This window comes from Pongo pygmaeus, chromosome 7 (genome assembly GCF_028885625.2).
Source record: "Pongo pygmaeus isolate AG05252 chromosome 7, NHGRI_mPonPyg2-v2.0_pri, whole genome shotgun sequence".
In the NCBI taxonomy this organism is placed as follows: domain Eukaryota; kingdom Metazoa; phylum Chordata; class Mammalia; order Primates; family Hominidae; genus Pongo; species Pongo pygmaeus.
Window position 1 is genome coordinate 21,141,330 of NC_072380.2, and position 25,122 is coordinate 21,166,451.

The following is a 25,122-nucleotide window of genomic DNA, read 5'->3' on the forward strand; positions in this document are numbered from 1 at the left end:
CTAAGTTATCTGCCTAAGAGTCCTTTGATCCTTTCTGAATACATCTTAAGATATGGTGTAATATGATATGATTTTTTTTCAGGATGCCTTAATGAAAATCAGAAACATGCTTTCCTAATCTAGCAATCTAATACTTTTACTTAAGAAAAAAAAATAGACAAATCTGACATGGCATGCTCTCAGAGAATTCTAGGTCTTAGGATTCTCTGCTTCTTTTTCTGGATATGCTCAAACTATCTCTTCTTATAATTCATTTTGGAGTTTTATTTTATTTCTTATTCCCTTGCCAAAAATGGGCCTGGCACTGGCTTTCTGGTCTCCTGACAATTACTGACAATCCAGGATTCCCCAAAGATCACAACAGCAACCTGGGGAGTGAAAGAGGAATAACCGTGAAATGTAAGGTGATTTTGCCCATCAGGAGCTGAAAGAAGTAAATATATAAACAAATAAAAGACAATATTAGAAAATAAATCTGTTTCCTTTGGTTTGGAATAATGTCTTCACTATAATTCTAAAGGCACAAAAAGCAGAAATCAAGAGCCTGATGGATAATTACTACATTAAAATTAATTTAAGACAACTCTGCAGGGTCATCGATCTCATCTCCGCACTCCCTGTGGGGGTTGGCTGAGGTTTTGCTGCAGATGCATTGCAGTTCAACCCCTTCTTTCAGCCCAGTCCCCCATCCCTCAGTTCCTTACAGGTGTGGCTCTTGATGGTATATGTAATAAACCTCCTCCACGCAAATCTCCAAAGTCTGATTTCAGAGAACCTGACCTAAAACAGTTGGTATCAAGAAGCAGATTTTTTAAACGGGATTTTGGAGCAGTATCACTCTCTCTGTACAGTCAGCTGTAAGTGAGGGCTTTATCAGTGGAGACTGCTGGAGTCCCTGTTAGTCCCTGGCATGCTGTATTGGCACGGTTGTTAGAATGTTTATTTGTGTTGAACTGGGATGAGATACCAGTAGAAGGGCAAGTATGGGCAGGTGAGATATCTCAAGCATTTGAGAAGTATTGGTACACAGTAAGTTTCAAATTTTTGGAATTGAATGTCGTTGCTGAGTGCTATTGATGCATTAGAGAAAGACAATAAAGGCTGAAGGGAATTATTCATGAAGTTAAAGCTAAGTGTGAAAGTCAAAGGGCCTCCTTAGCAGCACAGAACAAGAACCCCCTCTCTTGCAGCAGGAGGCAAGAAAGACTGAGGGTCAGGCCAAAAGCTGAGTTACAAGGGGAGCAAAGCCTTAGAGGAGTTTGAATTCTCAACTTCAGCAAGTCTACTCCACCAGGGTTAGGGCTGTGACTGAGAAGGAGGGAACCGGACTATCATGATGGGGACATCTATGCTGATAAACTCAAGGACCTTGAAAGCCCAGATGTCCATGAACTCTCTATGCTGGTGCCCCATCCTCCTTCTTAGAAGCTGATGTTCCCTCTCCTCTTGCTTAAAAGTGTGCAAAGGCCTCTTATTTGACAAACATGCATACTACTCTCCATATGAAATGCTACCCTAACTTGTATCCTGTTTGACACAAGATCCATAGCTAGTGTAACATCAACTGGAGAAATGCTGGGTCTACCAAGGAATAGGGACATATGCCAGGGATTATGGGCTGTAGCTCCTGTGCAGCAGCAGGAGATGAGCGAGCAAGCACTAGACCGGCTCCTGAGGGTGTTGGGTCAAGGGTGGCAGGGTACAAGGCTGGATAAATGAGAGTTTATTGGTATGGGAACACCATTCCAAGACATAAGATGAACACCCTGGCAAGTACTGTGAGAAAGGGTGCTGATACGCTAAAAGGGTATCTCTTGGAAGCTGGGATAAAGGGATGGCTCCGCTAAAGGAAGTAGAAATGCCAAAAGTGTAGTGGCACATGATGGACGAACAGATATCAAAGCTCAGATAATTTGCCATGCTAGAATGGATATACTGCACAAGACCAGAAAACCTGATTGGCTTACCATGTTCTATGGGACGACCTGAACGACACTTCATTTATCAAAGCGATAAGAAATGCATAGGTGAGGGGATACTATAGACTAAACTGTATCCCTGCAAAATTCATATGTTCAAGCCATAATCCCCAGTGTGACTATTTGGAGCCAGGGTCTTTAGTAGGTAATTGAGGTTAAATGAGGTCATAAGAAGGGGGCCTTAATCCCATAGGATTATTGTCCTTGTAAGAGAAAAAAATGCAAGAGAGCCCATTCTCTCTGTCTGTCTCTCTCTGTCCCTTCCTGCCAGGTGAAGGACACACAGTGAGAAGGCAGGTATTTACAAGCCGGGAAGAGAGCCCTTGCCAGAAACTAAATGGACAAGAGTCTTACCTTGGACTTTCAGCCTCCAAAACCATGAGAAAATAAATATCTGTTGTTTAAGCCACCCAGTCTGTGGTATTTTGTTATGGCAGTCTGGAACTAATACATAGTATTACCAAAATTCTTGAAAAATTCAGTGGTGGCTGTCCTCTGCAGGCTACAGTTTATAAGAGGAGAGGCTATTCTAGTACTAAATTCCCTAGTAATAACAGAGATGACAGACTCATGAAATAACAGAAGCCAGGTGGTGGCATTTAACCACCCAAAGCAAGGTATGTGCAATGTCATAATGATTGACAAAGTCAACGTGGCAGCTGGGTAGAAGCAGCCTGACCTGCAGAAAGCTAGGAAGATTAAGGGACTTGTAGCATTAGTGAAAATATTAGGGGCCCAATTGTCTGGGGAATGCTAGGACATTTCCTCCAAAGTAAAGGACAAATTATGGCTTCTCCCATATCCCAACAATAAAAAGGAAGCACAGTGCTTAATATACTTCTTCTGATGCTAAAGTAAGCATATGTCACACTTGAGAACACTGTGCCAATCCATTGCATGGCTAAAATGGAAGGCACCAGGTTTGAATGGGGCCCAGAGCAGGAAAGGGTACTTCAGCAGGTCAGTCAGATATGCAAGGAGCCTTAATTCTTGTGCCATAGACCTGGCAGACCCTATGGTACTAGAGATATCTGTGAAGGGAAAACATACCATGTGGAGATTACAGCAAATCCTAATAAGAGAATCAAAATGTAGACCACTACGATTCTGTAGCAGGGCCATGCCATGTACAGCAGAGACTAATACACCATTCAAAAAGTGACTACTAGCAGCTAAAGAGCACGACAGAAACTGAACATCTGACCAGAAGACGTCAAGTGGCTATGCAGCCAGAACAGCCCTTCATAAGCTGAGTTCTACCAGATCCACCAACTAGTATATCCGGGCAGGCTCAGCAATGACCCACTGTTCAGAGAAAGTAACCCCAGGGCCAGGCCCAAGTAGACCCCAAGGGTTTAAATAAGCCACATCAGCAGGTGGCCCAGATCCTTCTGTTTGTACCACAGTTACACTGGCATCTCTCTTTCAACTCAGCTCTGGACAATAACTACCTGATACAGGAGAAAGAGATTCAACATGGGCATGTATGAGTTCGTTTGATGTGTGAGCAGAAACTGAAAGTGAACTTTTGCTGCACTATATCCCCTCTTGGGGGTGATCCTCAAAGAGCAATGAAGAGAAGCCCTACCAGCAGGTGAGACATCTGGTTGTCCACATTGAGTGGAAGTAGAAGTGGCCTGAAATAAGGCTCTATATGGCCTCATTGGAAGTAATAAGTGTCTTCGCCAGTTGATCAGGGGCCTGTAAGAAAACAGATTAGAAGATTGGGACAAGAAAGAATGGAGAAGAGGCTAATGGATTGGCCTATGGGACTGGCTCAAAGTGTGAAGATCTTTACATCATATGTTAATATCCTCCAGAAAGCATCCACCCCAGAAGAGGACTAAATAAGCATTTAAAGAGAACAACTAAGCCAGCTGACGCCAGCCAGGCTCTAATAACAGAATCTTGACTTGCACAATGGGTTTATGAAATGGAGTGGCCACGGTGGCAGCAATGGATACGATACACAGACTCATGGACATGAGCTCCTGCTTATCATGGCTGCTCTAGCTCTTAACCCTGTCAAATGTCCAACCTACCAGCAGAGACAAATGCTATGTCTCCCATATGGCAGCATCCCTAGAGGAGACCAATCTGACATTTAATGGCAAATGGGTTACATGGAACTTCTTCCATCCCAGAAGCAGCAGAGGTTCATTTTGATAATATTAACACATATTCCAGGTATGGGCTTACCTTCCCTGCCCACAGGCCCTCAGCCAGCACACTATCTAAAGGCTTCATCAGTGTTTAATCCAGCAACATGGGATCCTGCACAATATCACATTAGACCAGGAAACCTACTTTACAGCAAGGGAGGGGAGATGGAGCACATGACCATGAAATTCACTCATCTTATTACATGCAACGACTCCTAAGAAATTGATAGCCTGATAGAGCAATGGAATGGTCTTTTGAGGATACAGGTGAGGTGCCAGTTTTGATATGATTCTCTGAAAGAATGGGGAGCCTCTCTTCTAGGATGCAAAACACTGCCATGCTTCCTAAACTCAAGACCATTGTACATATACTACATGTATTTATATAGAAATAAATTCAGATACTGAAGAATGGCAGTTGGGGCACCCCTCTTTACCATCACTCTCAGTGACCCTTTATGTCTCCCAATGTAAATTTTCCACTGGGAACAGACCAAGAATGTCATTAAAACTTATGCTATTGTTGGCTGGACACATTGGCTCACACCTGTAATCCCAGCACTTTGGGAGGCCGAGGCAGGCGGATCGTCTGAGGTCAGGAGTTTGAGACCACCCTGGCCAACAAGGTGAAATCCCGTCTCTACTAAAAATACAAAAACAAAACAAAAAAAAATTGCCGGGCATGGTGGCACACATTTGCAGTCCCAGCTACTAGGGAGGCTGAGGTAGAAGAATCGCTTGAACCCGGCAGGCGGAGGTTGCAGTGAAACCAGATTGTGCCACTGCATTCCAGCCTGGGTGACAGTGACAGACTGGGACTCCATCTCAAAAAAAAAATATTTCATGCTATTGCTGTCTATGGCCACTTTGGGCTAGCTGTACCATGAGAGCAGCAGGCACAGAAAGCACTCACCCTCTTGGCAGGGAAATTTCCCTTAACAATCAGATGAAGTTTGGGCTATTCTTTACACAACGTGGGCAGAGAGAAATACATTTGTTTCTCCAGTGATCCACTGGAGTTTTTATTGGCACTTTTCTACTCAATTTTAATAGTAACTTGGTATATGTGTAGCAGCTACAGCCCAAGAGTTTGGTGACCAGGGGCTCAGACCCCTCGAGGACAAGCATATGAGTCACATCATGAGGTAAGTCACACAGGCTAGCAGAGGTGCTAGCTCAGGGAAAGGAAAATCTAAAATAGATATAAAGTAGGAAGTCAGGAAGGCATAAGCTTTTTCAGGAAATGAGAACAGCCAGAATCTTGGAGAAGCTGTTCACTTATACGGGTACTGCAGGAAGAACGCAGAGCCAGGCACTATAATGTTTATAATGAAGTGGGTTCTATGCTGCTTCACCAAGACCCTGCCTCAGGACCCACCAGCCATGTGAATGTTGGCTGCTGGTGGCTTCAAGACGAGTCACTTCCCAGGAATTGCTTTCAGCCAAGGGTTTAAGGTAACTACTCTCCCTTTCCAGAGGCATCCCATATCCTCAAAGGCCCAGCCCTCTTGCCTCAATCAGGGACAATTGTGAAGAGCCATCTTGGTTCCTGAGCTTCTTGTGAGGTTGGCCAAGGCCTTTGTTGCAACTGTGTCATAGGTCAAATTCTCCCTCTGCTTACTCCTGCCTTTCTCTCTGAGATATTCCGGAGACCATTCTCCAATAATCCTCCTACACACAAATCTCCAGCTCAGAATCAGTTTCCAGGAAACTTGACCTAAGACAGTGTTCATTATTTTATAGCTTTATCTATCTATCTTCCTACTTCTATGATGTTTTCCTCCTATGCCCAGGTGCTCAGGTGTGGACAAGAGAAAGTGGGTTGTTTCTGTCAGAATTAAGATTTTTCAAGGTAAGTGAAATGGAAAAAAAGTAAGCAACAACTGATTTGAAGTTATTTTAAAATAGATTGACCAAAGTTATGTAATAAGCAAGCAAAGATGGATAAAGTGGGAAGTGAAGATGGGGTGACTGATGGATGGAAATGGGGTTCAATGAGTTGAAAGTTTTGAGATCAGCATATCCATGCAGTGGAAGTATTTGGACAACTGAGGTAGAAGGATAGAAGCTTTTAGTACAAACATGGAAGTTCATGATTTTGGAGGTGGAGATGTTTCTGCGGATGTGGTTTAGCATCTCGTCATGGAGTGAATGGCTCAGCTGAAGTAAAGAAGGTCATTGAATGTGAAAAATTCAAGGAACCAAGAAGCCAGGACTCTAACGTGCGGTCCATAAGGATGTTGACTTTGCCTAGGATGAGGACTGGAGTTGAAAAGAAGACAGTGAATCAGCACCAAGTCGTAATGCATAGGGACACATGGCAAGATGCTCCTCAAATGATTATTAGGAGAAGGGGGAGAAAGAGGTAGGCTGATTTGGTCTGAGCCTTAAAGACTATACGCTTTTAAAAAAGGGAGGGAGAAAGGGCAATGGGTGGCCAAGAGAATACTTTTCATACCTCCCAACTCTGAGATACAAGGGTAGTAAGGATAAAGATCTAGATTTGATAAAAGTCAGCCAAATTTTGGCTAGAGCAGGGATAGGAAGAACTGAAACATAAAGGTTAAATGACTTGTGCAGAATCATATAGACTGTGATAGAATCAGGATTCAATCCCAGAGCATCTTTCTGCCTCCAGAGCCCATACTCTAAACCTTCATGCTAGAGTGCCTCACAATACGTGTGTCACAGAAGGGAAATATCAACAAAATATACACATTATATTCAGCTCTTGTTGACACTCATCGATTAAGTCCACTTTTCTAAGTGCATGATGGTCAAATATGTTTGAGACATGTTGACACAAGCTGTTGTGCCATGGATTCAGAAAAAGACACTACTGCGTAGATGAGAGGGGCTTGGCATCACAGAGAGACAGATCAAATACTACACAAAATAAGTATACAGCTCAAGGCTTCAACCTCAAAAATATGCATCACTGTCATCAACCTTAAACTTCTTTTTCTATTCTCTATCCCCACTCTCAAGCAGCAAAGAGCCTTCAGACTGCTTGCCCAGGGTCACCCACTCTGGTTCCCAGTACAATGATGCCTCCTCTTCATAGCACTCCACAGTTTGAGTCTTTCTTTTGATGCATCCCATCAACACTGAACTGGCCAAAGTCCATATCTTGGGGTATTGCCAGTGGACAAGCCAGCTAACACTGGATTTCCTCAATTTGATGTGGCTATCTATTTAACAGCCACTTGTTTTTTAAACGGGAGAGAAACTGTATTATATATGTAATATATATAACAACTGTAAGACATCTAATTTATGACTCTTTAACATGTGCAAACAAAGAGCACTTTGTAGGAGGAAATAAGGCATTTAGTAAATTTGATCTGTTCTTTTTTAAAATGTGAGACTAGTGTTAATAATTCTTAGGACTGTTTTAATATTAAAACTTATTGTGTGTATGCAAAGGATAACGTGGATGTTAAGTGACATTATTAACTAATAGCAGACCAGAAAAAAAAAATATATATATAGGATAGTTTAAAAGACTTAATGTGTTATCCCACCCAGAGGAACTTGAAAAGAGGTCACTTGTCACCTAGTGACCAAAAATGCAATTTCTCAGAGCAATGGACGTGTGCTAGTGGGAATTTTAGGTCCACTTAAGAACAGAGAGGATTTACGTTTGAGCAGGTCAGACATTTATTGCTGCCTTGAAATCTTAGCATGCCCATCTGCATTTGAGACCTGCTCTGCTCTTTGCTTCTCCACTGTCACTGTATCCCTTGAGATGATAAAAGAAGCTTCTTAAGGATGCAGAAATTAGCTTCCACCTGAGGTCACTTTCATTGCATGCTTATTTATGTTTATGACATGGGCACTGCCATATCCTATCACGGGGTGAGGCCCAGGGTCTCAGCATCCTTCATTCTGCACCATATCTGTGATCAGCAGAAGCTGGAGACAGAACAGATGAGCATCCCTCTTGCACAGCCAGCTGCCTTCATACACCATCTCACCAAGGAGGCTGCAGCTGGGGGAAAGGGGCCATGCAGTGTGGCTGTAGGGATTGATGGGTTGTTAATGCAGTGAGACAGTTACATTGTCTCATCCTGACAATGCTGCCATTTAACATCCTCACGGGCGGGCACTGTGACCTAACCACAAAGCTAATGAGGCTTGGCACACCCCAGCTCAGTCTTACCCTCTGAATATTAAATTCAACGTCTGCAACATAAATGCTCAGTCAGCCCATGGTGGTGCAGAATGGAGCACAGTGCCTCTTGCACATGGAAGTTGGGTCACTGGAGCCTCTGTCCTTTTGGAGATTAATCTACGCTAGGCATGGGGATAAGGAGGGATCAGAGAGATGCATATTTCTCAGGCCTTTGTCATACAAAGTTCTATATGAAGGTGCTGGAAGAGACTTTTCCAAAGTGCATTTTGCCAACTGTCTTTGCCTTACATAGAAAGAACATGAAGCCTGTGGGTGGGAAGGTGACTTGGCTATAACTAGTACAGAGATAAGGCTTCAGCCCAAGGCTCCTGGAGCTCCCAAACAAGACAGCCCTTCACATGGAGCCTGGTCCCAAATGAGAATAACTTTGACTTATTCTCCAAGCTTAATCCACGATGTCTCCCTTGATTCTTCCCTCTCCCTTCCCTCCAGAGAAAGTCCCTGGGCCTGCTGTTAATATCTCCTGAGTTGGGCCCTGCCCATCCCTTTCTTTTTCTTCCCCCACCTTCACCTTGGTTAAGTGCTCATGACTTCACTCCTAAATCATGACAATGCCTTCCTAAACGATCTCCTTTCTCTTAATATTGCTCCACTCCTTCCTATGCTTGCCATTTGCAGATTCAGTTTCTGAAAACTCCTTTTCTTACAACCTTTCTCTGCTCAAGAACCTGCTGTGGCTTTGCATAGCTATTGGAATAAGGTTTACATTCTAGTTAGCATTCAAAATCTCAGTGCCTTTCCTATCATATCTTCAACTGTTTCCTGCGTGGTTCCAACAACAATGGGCTTCTCCTCATCCCCTAAACACACTAGTAGCATTTTTACCTCCGCACTTAAGCAGTTCCCCCTCCTCTCATTTAGAAAATCTCTACTTCTTTCTTCCCAAGAGCAATTCTATGCATTTTCAAGCCACCTCAAGCTTCCCTCTTGCGTCAAATGTGTCCTGAATACCACAGCTGTATCATCACTCACTCCTCTGACCTCCTGTAACTCTCACTGTCTCCAGGACTCACTTGAGCCGGTTATAACTTACCTGCATTGCTCTGTGTATCTGTACAGCTGAATCCTGTGTCCTTTCAAGCAATTTGTAAATTGCTTAATGAAAGAGATTATGTCTGTACTTTGGTCTCTCATCATAGACGGCTAGACCACAATGTGTGCCTAATACATTCCCATTCAACTGAGTTGAAAGCAAAGTTTAGGTCCACTTTGTCTCCAGGATAGGATTTATTGACAATTCCTCCATGACACACCCTCCAAAAGATAGTACGGACTCCAAAGAAAAACATCCTATAACTCCTAAAACAAATTATAGGTACTAAATCCCTATTAGCCCACTTATTGCAAACAGTGCAATGTACAATCAAAATCCAGAGAAGAATCAAGATACTTCTCTACAATTTATCACAAACGTAATTTGACATATGTAGGGGAAACACCTTATGTTTTAATCTAGGATTAAACAACCTTAAATCATAAACCTTAAATCAACCAACGCTCAGCCTTTACTAAGTTATACAACATTTCTAAGCTTTGGTTGCCTTATCTGGGAGATTTAGTAATATCGTGCTTTTCACAAGAAGGAGGATTAAACGTGCTAGCATATGTGAAAGTATTTAGCATGGTACCTGGGCTATGGTGCTTGTTCAGGACATGTTTCAGTTTCTTCCTTGTGATTCATCACCCAGCAAGAAGCACCAAAAACATGGCACCAGGCACCATCAGTGGCTGCTCCATATTGTGTGGTGGGGTCAAGAGTGAACACTAAATACCGAGGTCTTTTCAGAGGCACAGAAGAGTTTGTCAGCCTGGAAATGTTTTCACTAAGGTATCACAGAATGGGCTTAAATGGAAATGTTCCTTCCACATTTTCATGCCCAAACATCTTACCCTGTCCTCTACTTTCCAAACTCAGGTATACCATCCTTTGGCCACTGGCAGCCTAGCTACCTATAGCTCTCCCTGTCAGTGTTGGCTTCTGGGCTGTAACATCTGGGACATGGCTGTGGGAGAGGCAAGGGAGCAACCAGCCGGGCAGAGCATTTGAATTTCTCCCCCCTCCTGATGTCCCCTTCGAAGGCAGAACTTCATGCCCACAACGGACACAGCTTTAACATTATGTTCTGTTAATTCATGGCTTATTCACAGAGCTGTTCTAAGGGAGAAAAAAAATTATAATGGGTAGAAACAATTTAGAGATTCCAGGAAGAAAAAGGGGGAGAAAATATGCCCCTTTTTTACCTCAGTGCAGCAGTGAGTCTTCCTGGGGATACCTGGGGCCCGGAGTGGTAGCACACTTTTGGGGAACTCTATACAATAGCTTTTTCCCGTCTACTCTGTGACGAGGCAGGAATAACACATGCCATGTCCAGACCATTTACCACCATTGCCCCTGGCACCTCACAGATCTTCTTCTTTCTGCAAGAAAGATGGCATTTCAGAGTTGACAGCTTCTCTTTCAAGCTATGTGTCACTTTGATAAGTGAGAAAGTCAGGGTTCCCCCAAGGACGGGGCATTACCAGCAAGGAGTACTCAAGGTAAATCAAAGAAGTCTGGTGGGAAGAGAAGGGGCAGTCAGGGAGCCTCCTGGCCCACCATCTTCCAGACAAGCACTGCTAAGAGAATCATGGCAAAGCAGGCCCATGCAGATGAAGGAAACTGAGTTGTTCAAGTTACAGGACATTGAGGTAGAGTCAGAGCTTACACCAAATCTAGTCTTCCTCTGCCTACTCAGAAGGTCAAAAGCATCATAGCCAAGTGCTCGGTAAAGCAGAGACCCCCTCAGCCGTTGTCTGTTCCTTCTCTTATGACTACCACATGAGCTTACAAGCCAGTAGAAAGAAGTATTCTCCTCTGCCTCCACTGAAGCTACTTAGGATGAATCATTCGAAAAGTTCAAAAGCCTGACTTTCACAGCAGGTGTGACTACATCACTACAGCCAGTTAGTGGGGAGTGTAAAAAAAAAGCAGGTTTCAGCAATGCTTAAGGAAAAACTCTGATTGTAGCTGCCTAATAATAGAACCAATTGTCCAATAAGGCAGTGAGATCCCCATCAATGGAGGTGTTTAAAAGGAGTCTGGTAGAGTCATTCCTGAGAGCACTCTCCCCTGGGTGGGAAATCGGACTAAGTGGTCTCTATTTCAAGCATGTTTTGACTCTTATCTTCTACAGGAGGTAATACAGAGGATAGAACAGACTGGACTCAGTTACTGTACTAAACTCAGGTCTGCGTGCAGATGGCACAGAGCTTAATGTCGGAGGACCTGTGTCAGACCTCCCTCCTCATCTCCTATCTCCTTCTCCGATCTTCTTAATTGGTTCTAGACCATGTCCCTATCTCTTCGATTCTCGGAGGGTAACATTAAATGCCAATGACATCCTTGAGGGAGGCTTTTCCCTTGGTCTTCTCTTTTGGGGCTACGTGGAATCCAGTATTTAGACAGAAAGAGAGAAAAGGTGACAAATTGTCCTGACTCTAGCCCTTCTAAGTCCCATTTCACTTGTGGCCCTTGCAGGAATCTGCAGGATCTTTGATGAGATACCCAGTTACTCTCCCACAGACCCCAGCCTAAGTGACCACAGGCTCATCCCCCACAGAAGCCACAGAGAGCAATGGTCACTATTAAGGGTTCTGGAGTAGGAAAAATGTGGGCTTGGATTCTGGCATTTACCAGTTGCCAGCCATGGTGTGACCTGGGGCAAGTTATTTTCATTCTCTTAGCCTGTTTCCTTACAGGTAAAATATGAAGGATAATTACCACCTCACTGGGATTTTTGATATGGAGGATAACTACCACCTCATTGGGATTTTTGATATTGGGATTTTGATATTTTGATATTAGCACATTCTATTTATGTAATAAAAAATGGTGGTTCTCATACAACAACATTCTACTCACGAGCAGCATGTATCTGTCTCCACACATTGTCTTCCTGCCTCCTACCAAGATCTCTGCCCCACCTCAAGCCAGGCTCTCTGCACTCCTTCCCATTTCCCTCTTGCATATTCAAGGACATTACTTCAGCAATACTGCCCTTCTCTACCCTCCCTTGCATCATCATTTTTTTTTCATTTTCTACTAAAACAGTTTCATCAGCATACAAAATATCCCTATATTGCTATTTCTCTCATCTTAAAAAAAAACAAACAAATAGCTTCTTATGATTCTCACTTCCCTCCCAGTGACTAACCTATTTCTTTGCTCCTCTTTGCAGCAAAGTCCTTGCAAGAGTTATCCTCATTCACGGTCTTCAACTCTCCTTTTAGCATTCTCTCCTAAACTCACTCCAGTCAATCCTCTGGCCACACTAATCCATTGAACTGTTCATATCAAGGTCGCCAACGACTTCAGCATTGCTAAATCAATTCTCTGTCCTCCTCTAAATTGACCCTACAGCGGACTCCAACCTGGTTGATAACGCCCTTCTCATTTATACATTTTCTTTACTTGGTTTTTAGGATACCACTCTCTCCTGAATTTCTGCTCCACTGGCCACACCTTCTCAGGCTTCCTTGCCAGTCCCTTCTCTTTACCTGTACCTGTTACTGATGGAAGGTCACAGTTACCTCCTTGGTCCTCTTCACCTATCAGCTCTCATCATGTGTGATCTACAGTCTTAGGGCTTTAAATAACATCTATATTCCAATGGATCCCAAATTTACATTTCTGTTCCAGACTTCTTTCCAACTAGCATTCCACTAGCAGACTAGTATATCCAATCTTCACTTGGATGTCTACAGATATGTAAAAATTAGCGTGTCCAAAATTAAATCCCTTATCTTCGCTTCCACATCTGTACCTCCAGAGTCTTCTTCAGCTCTGGAAACAGCAATTCTGCCCTTTTATTCAGGCCAAAGACCTTGGAGTCATCCTTGACTCCATTCTCTCACATCTTCCATCCAAACCCAGAAATACTGTATCTTCCAGCTTCAAAAAATATTTCTAGAATCTGGCTACAGGTCATAGCACCTACAGCTGTTTTGTATTTGCGATTGCAATGCCCTGTCCACATGTAGCACTTTCAATCTCCGATTCTCATGTCTACCTTCTTAAATTTTTCTATAACTCTTACCTCTTTCTAACATGCTATATATAATTTACCTGTTTTATATCTCATGCTTAACATCTGACTCTCCATTCCCACGCTGCCTGCATGTAAACACCATCAGTGCAGGGATGTTTTGTTTACTGACATATTACAAAAGCATAACAAAGTGTCTGGCAGAGGGTAAGGAAACAGCAAATCTCTGCTGAATGCAATAATAATTATTAAACCATTTCAATTCCCCTTACAATAACACATTTAGACCCAAACCTGACATACAGAGCTATACGTAGTGTCCACTTCTTCAGAGACCCCAGCAGCCCAGAAAGGATGGATGAGGCAGTCAATGCCATTGTCTGACTAGCGGGTCTAAGGGTGTCCCTGCACCAGTCTCTGTCTTCCAAGGGGCATAGATCCTCCTCCTGGTAAGGATGGCTTCTTGATCAATCAATCCACTGAGCAACTGCACTATTCGCTATGGGAAGACAGGAGAAGTTAACACAAGGTCCCTGCCCAAAAGGCAACACTTAGCCACATAAAACAATAAGCAGACAGTACCAGGCAGTATATCATCATGTGCTAAATTGGGTGTTATTGACTCTAAGTGCTGTTAGAGTTCAGAGAGGGGAGAAATCAATGAGCAATGCAGCCTTGGAGAGCTCTGGGCCATCACTCCCCAAGTTCCTTGAGGGCAGGGACAGTGTCATCTTTTTCTTTTCTATTTTTCTTTCTTCCTTGCCTCTCTTCTTCATCTTCCTTTCCATAGACCCAGTACAGTGATGTGCCCAAAAGAGATATGTAAGAACTGCTCTCCTTATATTTCCCCTAACTTTTCATAAAGGATGTGAAGTAGCTTAAAGGGATACAAAATAAATAAATAAACACACTTTAAACAAAGGTGGCAAGGAAAAAAGCAAAACAAGGGTAGAGACAGAAAATGGAGCTAGGAATGAGGAAAACAGAATAAAAAACAAGCCAGAAAAGACCATGCCTTCACAATTCATGAACCACAAATTTGGCTCTAAGCTTTTGAATGGACTATTTGAAAAGAAAAACCTGATTAATTATGCAATTCATACCCTCCATATGATAAAAACAGACCAATCATTCTGCAGATACAAAACTATTCCAGACACTTAAGCCTTCCATGAATTTCTCCCTAGGGCCCCCGCAAGGCACACATGTTGGGATGTAATGAGAAACACCCTGGAGGAGCCTTGGAGAACAGACTCAGCCCTGAGTTTCATGGGTCTGTTAGCTCCACACACACTCTCCACCGTCTGGTACTACTCCTATTTTGTTAATCTTGAGGGTTATGGGACAACCACACCATTTAAGTGCAGCGTGAATCTATAAATTTACAAGGTATGAGAAAGCAGGACAAATTTAGGAGGGAGACTGCTCTTAAAACATTATAGGGTATAAACAAACACTCAGCATGCGCGCGCACACACACACATACACATACAAACACACACATACACACACACACACACACACGGATGAAGCTAGAAAGAATCTCACCATCTCCAGCATATGCCACATTTCTCATGTAAATAATCTTATCTCCTGAACATGCCACATTTCATATGTAAATAATCTTAACATATCCTGAACATGTTTCCCATATAAATAATCTTACCATCTCCTGGACATACCACATTTCCCATGTAAATAATCTTACCATCTCCTGAACATGCCACATTTCCTGTGTAAATAATCTTAACATATCTTGAACATGTGTTTCCCATGTAAATAATCTTACCATCCCCTGAACATACCACATTTCCCATGTAAATAATCTTACCATCTCTTGAATACGCCACATTTCATACGTAACATTGTAGCGATGCCTGAATTTCATTTTTTCTCTTGCTAGATTTTAAGTTCACCCATACCAAGCACAAAATGGCATTTTGTGGATCTTTGTATTTCTCCTAGTGCCCAGCACCAGATCTTGCTCTAAATGAACATTTTTTCACTCTATAAATATTTACTGAATGCCTACTAGCTGCTAGACACTCTTACGGCAATCAACAAAACATTTAAATTTTTACTCTTAATGGAATGTACAATCAGGACAGAGATGAATATAAGACAGACAATGTCTGGAATAAACAAGTAAATTATGTAAAATACAAGGAGGTAAAACTTATTGTGGAAAAAATGAAATATTGTGGAAAAAAATGAAATAAGAGGGATTTGAAGTGTGTGTGTGTGTGTGTGTGTGTGTGTGTGTAGTGCAGGTAGTAGTATTAACCAGGATAGTCTGTATACATTTCATTGAGAAATTCAGACATAAACAAAGAGTTAAAGACAGTAAGGGGGTTAACCAAGCAGATATCTAGGGAAAGAATATTTTAGGCAGAGGAAACAACTTAGGCTTCAAGACAGGATATATATATACATTCATTGAACATTCCCTAGCCCCCAAATAATTGTGATTTATTGGGACTAGTGTTAGAGATGACAGTATAGACAGAGGTACAAGGCATAAAAAATGTGGAATAATAAACATTTCTACATTCTTAGTAAAACAATGAGTTGTCTAAAATGTGGAGCTGTATATTTTCAATGAAGAATAATATTGACTGTGATGTCCAGCTGGGAAGGAAAAGCTCTTAGTCAGAATAGGCTAGGTGAGGCTGCAGTAATAAACAAATCCAGAAATCTCAGTAGCTTTGTGTGAAAAGAAATATTTCTTCTTCATGCAAAGCAGATGCTTCCATCTCTCCAGGACAGCTCCCTTTAAATACTGGCTTAGGGACCCAGGCTCTTTCAGTTTGTGGCTCTCCGATCTTGATATAGGTGCTTCCATAATAAAGCAGAACATCAGAAGAGAGAATACGTAGCAAACTTGACACTGTTGCTTTATCCTTTGGCCCAGAGTGACTCATGTCACTTATGCTAAAGCTCATTGGCCAGAACTAGTCACATGTCTCAACCTGACTGCAAGAGATGCTGAGAAACACAGTATTTCTGTGTACTGCAGAAAAGGAATGAAACTTAGGAAGAGGATAAGTCAGACTATATTTGAGTTTGTGGAACTGCCAGACAGGTTAACACTGATTTAGGTCTCATTCTGAAATAAGTCTATATTATGATTGAAATCCTCGGGGGGTGGGTAAACCCAGTCAAGATTATAATCAATAACAATATCTGGAGGGCTTTTATTCTCTAGATCTTAAAATGTTAATAATATGATGATTAGAGAATGATTAAACCCATACTTTGCAATAAGATAGAGGCATACATTACCCTACTCCACTATTTATCTAATAAAATTACATAAAACAAATTACGTATCTTCTACAGAAGATGTCTACATGTTCTGAACTTGCAAATGTTCTGAAATAGATTTTAAATTATTTATCTCTAAGGAGTCACAAAACTTTTTTAGCATCCATGTGCAGTGGCTCATGCCTGTAACCCCAGCACTTTGGGAAGCTGAGGCAGGAGGATTGCTTGAGCCCAGGAGTTCAAGACCAGCCTGGGCAACATAGTGAAACCCCCATCTCCACAAAAAATAAATATAAAAAAAAATAAAATTTTTATCAATCTGTACCAGAATGAAAAATCTCTAATGTGTAAAACTTTATGTACTTCTTATTCTTCTGATGTTTCTGTGATCTATCTGTTGTTATCTTACATTGGTCTGAGCCTCTATATTTCATTTTTTTTTCAGATCCCTTTTTGCTAATTTCAGATATTTCTCAGCTCCTGTTCTTAATTGCTCAACGTTTGGATATTAAAAAATCAGGCCAGGCGCGATGGCTCATGCGTGTAATCCCAGCAGTTTGGGAGGCCAAGGAGGGTGGATCACCTGAGGTCAGGAGTTCGAGACCAGCCTGGCCAACACGGGGAAACCCCGTCTCCACTAAAAATGCAAAAATTAGCCGGGCATAGTAGCGGACATCTGTAATCCCAGCTACTCAGGAGACTGGAGTGGGATAATTGCTTGAACCTAGGAGGCAGAAGCTGCAGTAAACTGAGATCATGTTACTGCACTACAGCCTTGGCAACAGGTGAGACCCCATCTCAAGGGGGAAAAACAATCAAGTAAAATTATGTATTTGGAATAGGTTCTACAAAGATGCTTTCTACCTGTTTCATTTGTTTTGCCTATTAACCAATGGTGACTTTACATCCTGCTCATATGTTTTCCTACCTTTCCATATTTGCGTGCCCTCTGACTGTTTCTTCTGGTTCCTAATCGTGAATAATGGTTTTAACCCCATACATCAGGGATAGAAAGAGCCTTATAAACTTGAATAGAAAAATATTCTAGATTGGGAATCAGACTTGCCCATTGAATAAAAGCATGATTTTGGGCCAGGCATGGGGGCTCACACCTGTAATCCCAGCATTGTGGGAGGCCGAGGTGGGTAAATCACCTGAGGTCAGAAGTTTGAGACCAGCCTGACCAACATGGAGAGACCCCGTCTCTACTAAAAATACAAAATTTAGCCAGGCTTGGTGGCACGTGCCTGTGGTCCCAGCTACTTGGGAGGCTGAGCCAGGAGACTCGCTTGAACCTGGGAGGTGGAAGTTGCAGTGAGCAGAGATCACCACTGAGCTCCAGCCTGGGTGATAGAGACTCTGTCAAAAAAAAAAAAAACAAAAAACAAACAAACAAACAAACAAAACCAACCAACCAAACAAACAAAAAAAACACCATGATTTTGGTTTCTGGTAGAGTTCCTGACCCTTCTTCAGTTGTATCTTTTAAATACTCTGGAGTTTTATGTTGCAATGACTCTAAAACTTGGACAGACAGAGCACATTCAAGACTTTGTTTTAGAATAATCTAGCTTTGGAAATGCTGAAAGAGCTATGATAGTTCCAGCAGGAGACTGACCGGGCTTCAGCTGCTGGAGAATAGGCACAACCAGGGCAGCCCAGATGGAGACAAATAAAAAGAAACAAAAGCAATGAGAGAATTTGGTTCATGTATGAAATGATAAGATAATTTCAGAAAGTAACTTAAATTTTCTCCATTCCTTTGAATCAGACTATGAAGTTTGTCTTTTCTTTTCGAGTTCATTTTGATGGGTGTTTCTTATTAGAAAGTCATTCAGTTCATTGAAATTTTCTAATGAAATAACATAGGTTGAAAATTATATCTTTTTGAGTTTCAAGAATTACTCTTAGAATGTCATGATACATCTTGAGTGTGTTTATGTTTAATCCTATTTTTTCTTGTTTTTTATTATAATTGCCAGATATTTATCAGATATTTTAAGAATGGCTCTCGGATTTTTATTTCCAATTTCCATTACTTCTTCATTTTCTAACTCATTAATTCCCATGCTACCGTTATTGTGTATAACTTCTTGTTTTTCTACTGATTTTTTATTTTTTTCTATTTTCTTAATTCTTGGATTATCTTTTATTTTTACCGTTTCTTATTTTATAAAAGCAATTGAGATTCGAGTTTACCTTTACAACTTGGCAATTCAAAGATATGATCATACAAATCTACTTTTAAGAATTTATTATAGGTTTTGTGACCTTGACTATGAACAATTTTTTGTAAACATGTCATGACTATTTGAAATAAGTGTATTTCCTCAGGTGACACATTTTGATACACAATATGTAAAATTAATCTTGCTTGTTATATTATTCAATCATTACTATCCCCATTTATTTGAGTCATTTTGATCTATTAAAAGACTGAGAGCGCTATGTTAAAGCTTCCCTTTCTCTGTGATGGAATTATTCATGTGTTCCAAAGTCATTTTTAAATTTTCAATACTATGATATTTACAACAGAAACATTAATGACTATTATATCTTTATCATGATGAACGATCTCATTAACCTAACTGCTTTTGTCTTGAATTCTCCTCTGCCTGTTTTCAGTAGTGACTTTTTCTAATTTGTATTTACTTGATGTATCATTTCACATACTTTTGTTTTTTAATTTTATATGTAATGTTTGTCACAGTTATATCTCAAGTATAAGATATACATAAGATATATATCTGTATATAACATATATACATAAGATATATATCTGTATATAACATATATACATGAGATATATAAGATACACATAAAGATATACATACAAGATATAAGTAAGATATATCTGTATATTATATATATGTAAGATATATATAGGTGGACTCTACAGTTTCATGGGTTTTGTTTTTCAATGTATCTAAGAATCCTTGTATTTTGATGTGGATATTTCCTCGTTACTTTTTTATATAAACTTTTTATCTTAAAATGGTTTTAGATTTATAGAAAATTTGCAAAACTAATACTGATTTCCTTTCCCCTCACCCTCATTTTCCTCTATTAACAACATCTAACATTACTGTATTTGTCACAACTAGTGAGCCAATATTGAGATGTTATTATTAGCTAAAGTTAAACAAGTTTTCAGATTTCTTTAGTTTTTACCTGATATCCATTTTCTGTTCCGGTCCCCATTCAGGAAGCACATTATGTTAAGTTGTCCCATCTTCTTAGGCTCATCTTGGCTGTGACAGTGACCTTGATGATTCTGAGGAGTACTAGTCAGGTTTTTTATACAGTGTTCCTCAACAAGAATTTGTTTGATGTTTTTTCTTAGATTATGGGTTTGAGGGAGGAAGACCACAGAAGGAAAATGCCATTCTCATTACATCACATCAAGGGTGGGCACCACCACCATGACTTGTCACTGTTGATACTGACCTGGATCACCCAGCTGAGGTAGGGTTTCCCAAGCTTCTCCACTGTGAAGTTACTCTTCTGCTCCTCTTTCCATAGTGTTCGCTTTGGAAATAAGTCTCTATGAGCAGCCTACACTTAAAGATTTGGTAGGTATGCTTCACCTCCTCAAGGGTGGAGCATCTGCTCAGATTATTTAGAATTCTATGCCAGTGATTTGTCTATTCTTCTCCAGTTATTTATTCAGTTATTTCTTTCTACCAAGATAAACTCACGGGTTATTTATTTTATACTTTGGGCTAAATACAATATCATTTTACTTATATTGTTGCTCTGGTTTTTGCAGTTTTGCCCATTTAGAGCTCTTTCAGTTGGCCCTGTGTCCCTCTGACATCATCTTTCCATTGTTTTGTGTGTTAGTTCAGCACTTCCTTACTTTCTGGCATAACATGCTACAGACTCATTTTGCATATTTCCTATCTCAGTCCTAAAGCCAACCATTTCTTCAAGGAGCCTTGGTTCTTTTAACTGAAGAATGGTGTTAGAACAGAACATCTGCACAATTGTTGCTAGTGGGGTATCACTGCTTCTTGAACCTCTCAGCTGAAGGAGCAAGGAAATACATGTCATTTATTTATTTTTAATTTTTCAATAATTCTGAAATAATTATAGAATCACAGGAAATCTTTTCAATTTTTATCTGGCTTGCTCCAATGGTGACAACCTCTACAATAGTAGGACAGCAAAACCCAGGAAATTTGTATTGGCACAATACTACTAACTAGACCACAAGCCTTATTTAAATTTTACCCATTTTTGCATGCATTTATCTGTGCGTGTGTGTGTGTGTGTGTGTGTGTGTGTGTATGTGAGAGAGAGAGAGAGAGAGAGACAGAGAGAGAGAGAGTGATAGAGATCTATGCAAATTGACCTCATATATAGATTTGTGAAACCACCACCACAATCAGGAAGCAGAACTGTCCCATCCCCACAAAGGAACTCCTTTGTACCACCCTTGATAATCACATTCATACCTCCCAACTCCATCCTTATCCCTGGCAACCACTAATTGGTTCTCCATCTCTAGAGTGTTGTTAATTTGAGGATGTTTTATAGAAGGAATCACATATCCTGTAACCTTTGGAGATTGCTGTTTTTTTTTTTTTTTCGCTAAGCATAATACCTTTAAGATTCATTCAAGTGATTGCATATATCAATAGTTTGTTCCTTTTTATTGCTGAGTGGTATTCCACGGTATGGATGTACCAAAGTTTTTTCAACCACTCGCTCATTGAAGGACGTTTACATCATTTCCAGCTTTTTTGCTATTGCCAATAAAGTTGCTATGAACATTCATGCCCGTTTTTGTGTAAGCATAAGTTTTCACTTCTCTGGGATAAATGTCCAGGAGTGCAATTGCTGGGTTGTATTGTAAGTGCATGTTTAGTTTTATAAGCAACTCCCACACTATATTCCAGAGTGGCTGTAGCATTTCACATCCCCACCAGCAATTCTCACCAGATCCTCCTTTTCCGCATCCTTTATAGTATTTCATCATAACTTTTTTACTTTTTTAACTCTAGCCATTCTAATAGGTATGTAGTGATATTTTGTGGCTTTAATTTGTATTTCCCTAGAGATTGATGATGTTCAACATCTTTTCGTGTGCCACCCGTATCTCTTCTTTAGTATTTGTGTTTTTTATAGTTGGGTTGTGAGCCTTCTTTGTGTATTCTAGTCCACTGTAAGATGAGTGGTTTGGTAATATTTTTCCCACCATCTGTAGCTTTTCTTTTCATCCCCTTCATAGGACATTTCACAGAGTGAAAGTTTCTAATGTGAAGAAGTCCAATTTATCAATTTTTTATGCATCATTCTTTTGGCATTTTATCTAAGAACTCTTTGTATCCAAGAACTGCTATTATAATTAATATGATATATTAATTATAAAAGTTTCATGATTGTATACTTTACATGTAAATCCACTATTGCTAACAATTATTATGAAGACTAATATATTTTATGTTTCTTCTGTTATCTTGCTTTATACTTCATTGTATTTACTTCCTTTAAGTTTCTTTTATTTTTTTCTTCTCTTTTCTCCCTCCTATGACTTGGCTTATATACATTTTACATTTGGACTATATAGTTGTAATGTTTAAAATAATTAAACGAATTTTCTTAATTATCAAGATTAATAATGAAACTAAAACTATTAACTTTGTTCTACATAAAACTTAGCCTGCTCTTATTTTTTCTCTCCCCACTAAATTATTATTCATATTATGCATCTTATAAGAATAGACTTTTTGACATTCATATTTTTCACAGCTATAACAATAACAATTATATAATTCTATATTTACTTAGTTTCATTGTTCATTGGTAATTCTATTGTAAAACAACTATCATTTTTAATCATTTTGTTTATTATTATTTCCTCAATTCATTGAGTAATTTTAATTCATAAGAGATAAATTGGTGGTAACATTTCTGAATCACATCTAAAAATAACTTTTTGTGACTCTCACATATGAATGCTAACTCTTCAAGATATGGAATTCTTAGGTCTCTGTTTTCTCTCTTGTTTTGTTCTTGGTTTTAATATTCTGCAGGCACTCTATGATTTTCTGATATTTGGTGATGTGGAAGAGAAAACTGAGGATATGGAAAGAGTGTCAGATGAGAATTCTTAAGTAAGCAAGAGAACCAAGTGCCAAGAAATGAAAGGTAGCAAAGAGTTTCAAGAAGAAAAACTAAATCAATAATTAAATGTTGCCCCAAAGGTCAAGTAGGTTGATCATTGAGAAAAGTTATTGGATTTGCAATTAGAAAATAATTGTAACCTTTGAAAGAGCAATTTCAGGAAGACAGTGAAAGTAAGAGCCTGTTTCTCCGAGCTGGGAAGGGCCTTAGAGAATATGAAACCTAAAGTCTTCAACTTCCTGTCCAGAACTTAAAAGAAGTGACTTGTCCAAGGTCATAAAGTTAGTTAACGACACCAGTAATAGACACCATGAGTACAGAGTAACAGACCCTCCTGATTCAGTGCTCTTTTTATCTGTGACAATATCAGAGATGGAGAATAGAGGAAAAATGGTCTGGTCCAGGGAAGGAAGTCGTGATGAAGAGTAGCTGAAAGGGGTGAGTCCAGTAGGTGTGGATCTTTGAAGGAAATGGGTGGGCAAAAATGAGAGAGATGGGGGTGAGGAGAGAGGAAAGAGAAAGAAAGGAAAAATCTGGAAAGCTGAGCATGTCTTGCAGACTTTAGCTCAGAAACACACACACACACGAGTCCCAAAACAGCCTACCAAAATGTACATGGCCTCACTCTGCCAAGGTCAAATGGAGGCTATCAACTGCTTTCCTGGAAAGCAGAAAAGGAATATGAAAACAGGCTGTACCTGGAAAAGGCCACTTTATACTTTAAGTATGTGCCCTTACTCATGGAAGCAGTGGTAACACTGAGAAGTTTCAGCCAGTACTGAGCTGACTGTTTCTGATCTATGCATTGCATCCTCCAGTGGATGAGATACACGTCCTAAAAAGCCCTCTCCCGCCGTCTAAACCAAGCAATGCACCTAAACTGTGGATTGGACCACAGTGGGACATACGAAGAAAAAGGAGTGCGACTGAAAACTCAGAGTGAAAGTAGAGTCAGAATACAGAGAAGCAACATTCAGTGAACAATATATGTTAAATATATATATATATATACATATATATATATATATATATATAAGATGCAATGGAACACAGAGCTAAACTCACTTCCAGCTAGAATAGGTAACTGATCTTAAGTGGTTGGCAATGTCTATTTTAACATTCTTTTTGATATTTTACTATTTAATTTTCCCATTTTATATCATACTTAATTTTATATGACACCTTAAGTCCCATGGAAAGTAGTAAAGCTTTAATCTCTTCCCCATCCCCACCCCAACACACCCACACCCGTAAAAGCAGAAGTGAGAAAGTATGTCAAAGAAAGGGAGCTTGACTATTTCCAATGCAGGGCCCTTGACAGTGATGGATCTGCTGCTATCCTGCAGGCCACAGAAGGCCTGGGGTCAGTGATCTTCTCTGCTGACTTTCTAATCGCTCCAGGTTTGAGCACCTCTAAGCCAGCTAGTAAGCAAACTGGGACTGCCATCCATTAACATTTTTCAGTCTTTTGCAGTGTACTATAATTTATCCCTGTCATTTAGACCCAAGCAGTGGTCTTTAGCTTATTTCTGAGATCTTATTACATTTTTTATTCATAGAGAAGTAAGATTTAGGCACCAAAGATCAATAACAGCCTCCATCATGCTTACATTATTAATAAGAAAGATGTTGTATGAAGACAGACTGGTGTCTTGGATTTGCTCAGCAGCTGGGCTCATTTCAGACAGGGCAGACATGCTGCTTGCATTTCACCCTGTTCTCTCCTTCAGGCCATGTGCTATCTTCACCCCTTCTGGGAGTATGGTCTCTGGCACTGGCATACCATTCAACACCTTGGTTTGGTACAGCCAGACTAAAAGAGGGGAAGAAGTCTAATTACTGGAAGAAGTCCTGAGAAACAAGAAGTCTGCACTTTTTCTGGTGCCTTGGATTCCTTTTGTGGTACAGGCTGTCTTAGCTCAGTCAGAAACAACATTAACATGAGTAACAACACTAGTTGAGTGCTTTTCCATAGACAAAGTTCTTTTTCATATACATTCAAGGTCAGGATTTCCTTTTCCAAACTTCAGTTGTTATCTAGCACCAATAGCTACAGCTTGATAGCCATGCTTCTCTCATACCCTGAGTTATATTAATACATGAGACACTCCAGTGTTCTGCCCAACCCAAAGCAAAAGTTTATTATCCCTCTTCCTCCAGCACTTGCCAGAGGAAGGAGATGGAAATCTCAGAGGCTGAGAGCAGTCTGTGCTTCAGGGGTAAGAAGGACAAGGGTCAGGGGCCATGGTGACTTCTGTGTTCCCAAATTTGTTGTCAAGCAGCAGGACTGACTCTGTTATTGAGCCATAATGACCTGACTCTACAGCTGAGGTAGATTTTTCAGAGTCGTTTACAATTCTCTCATTGGC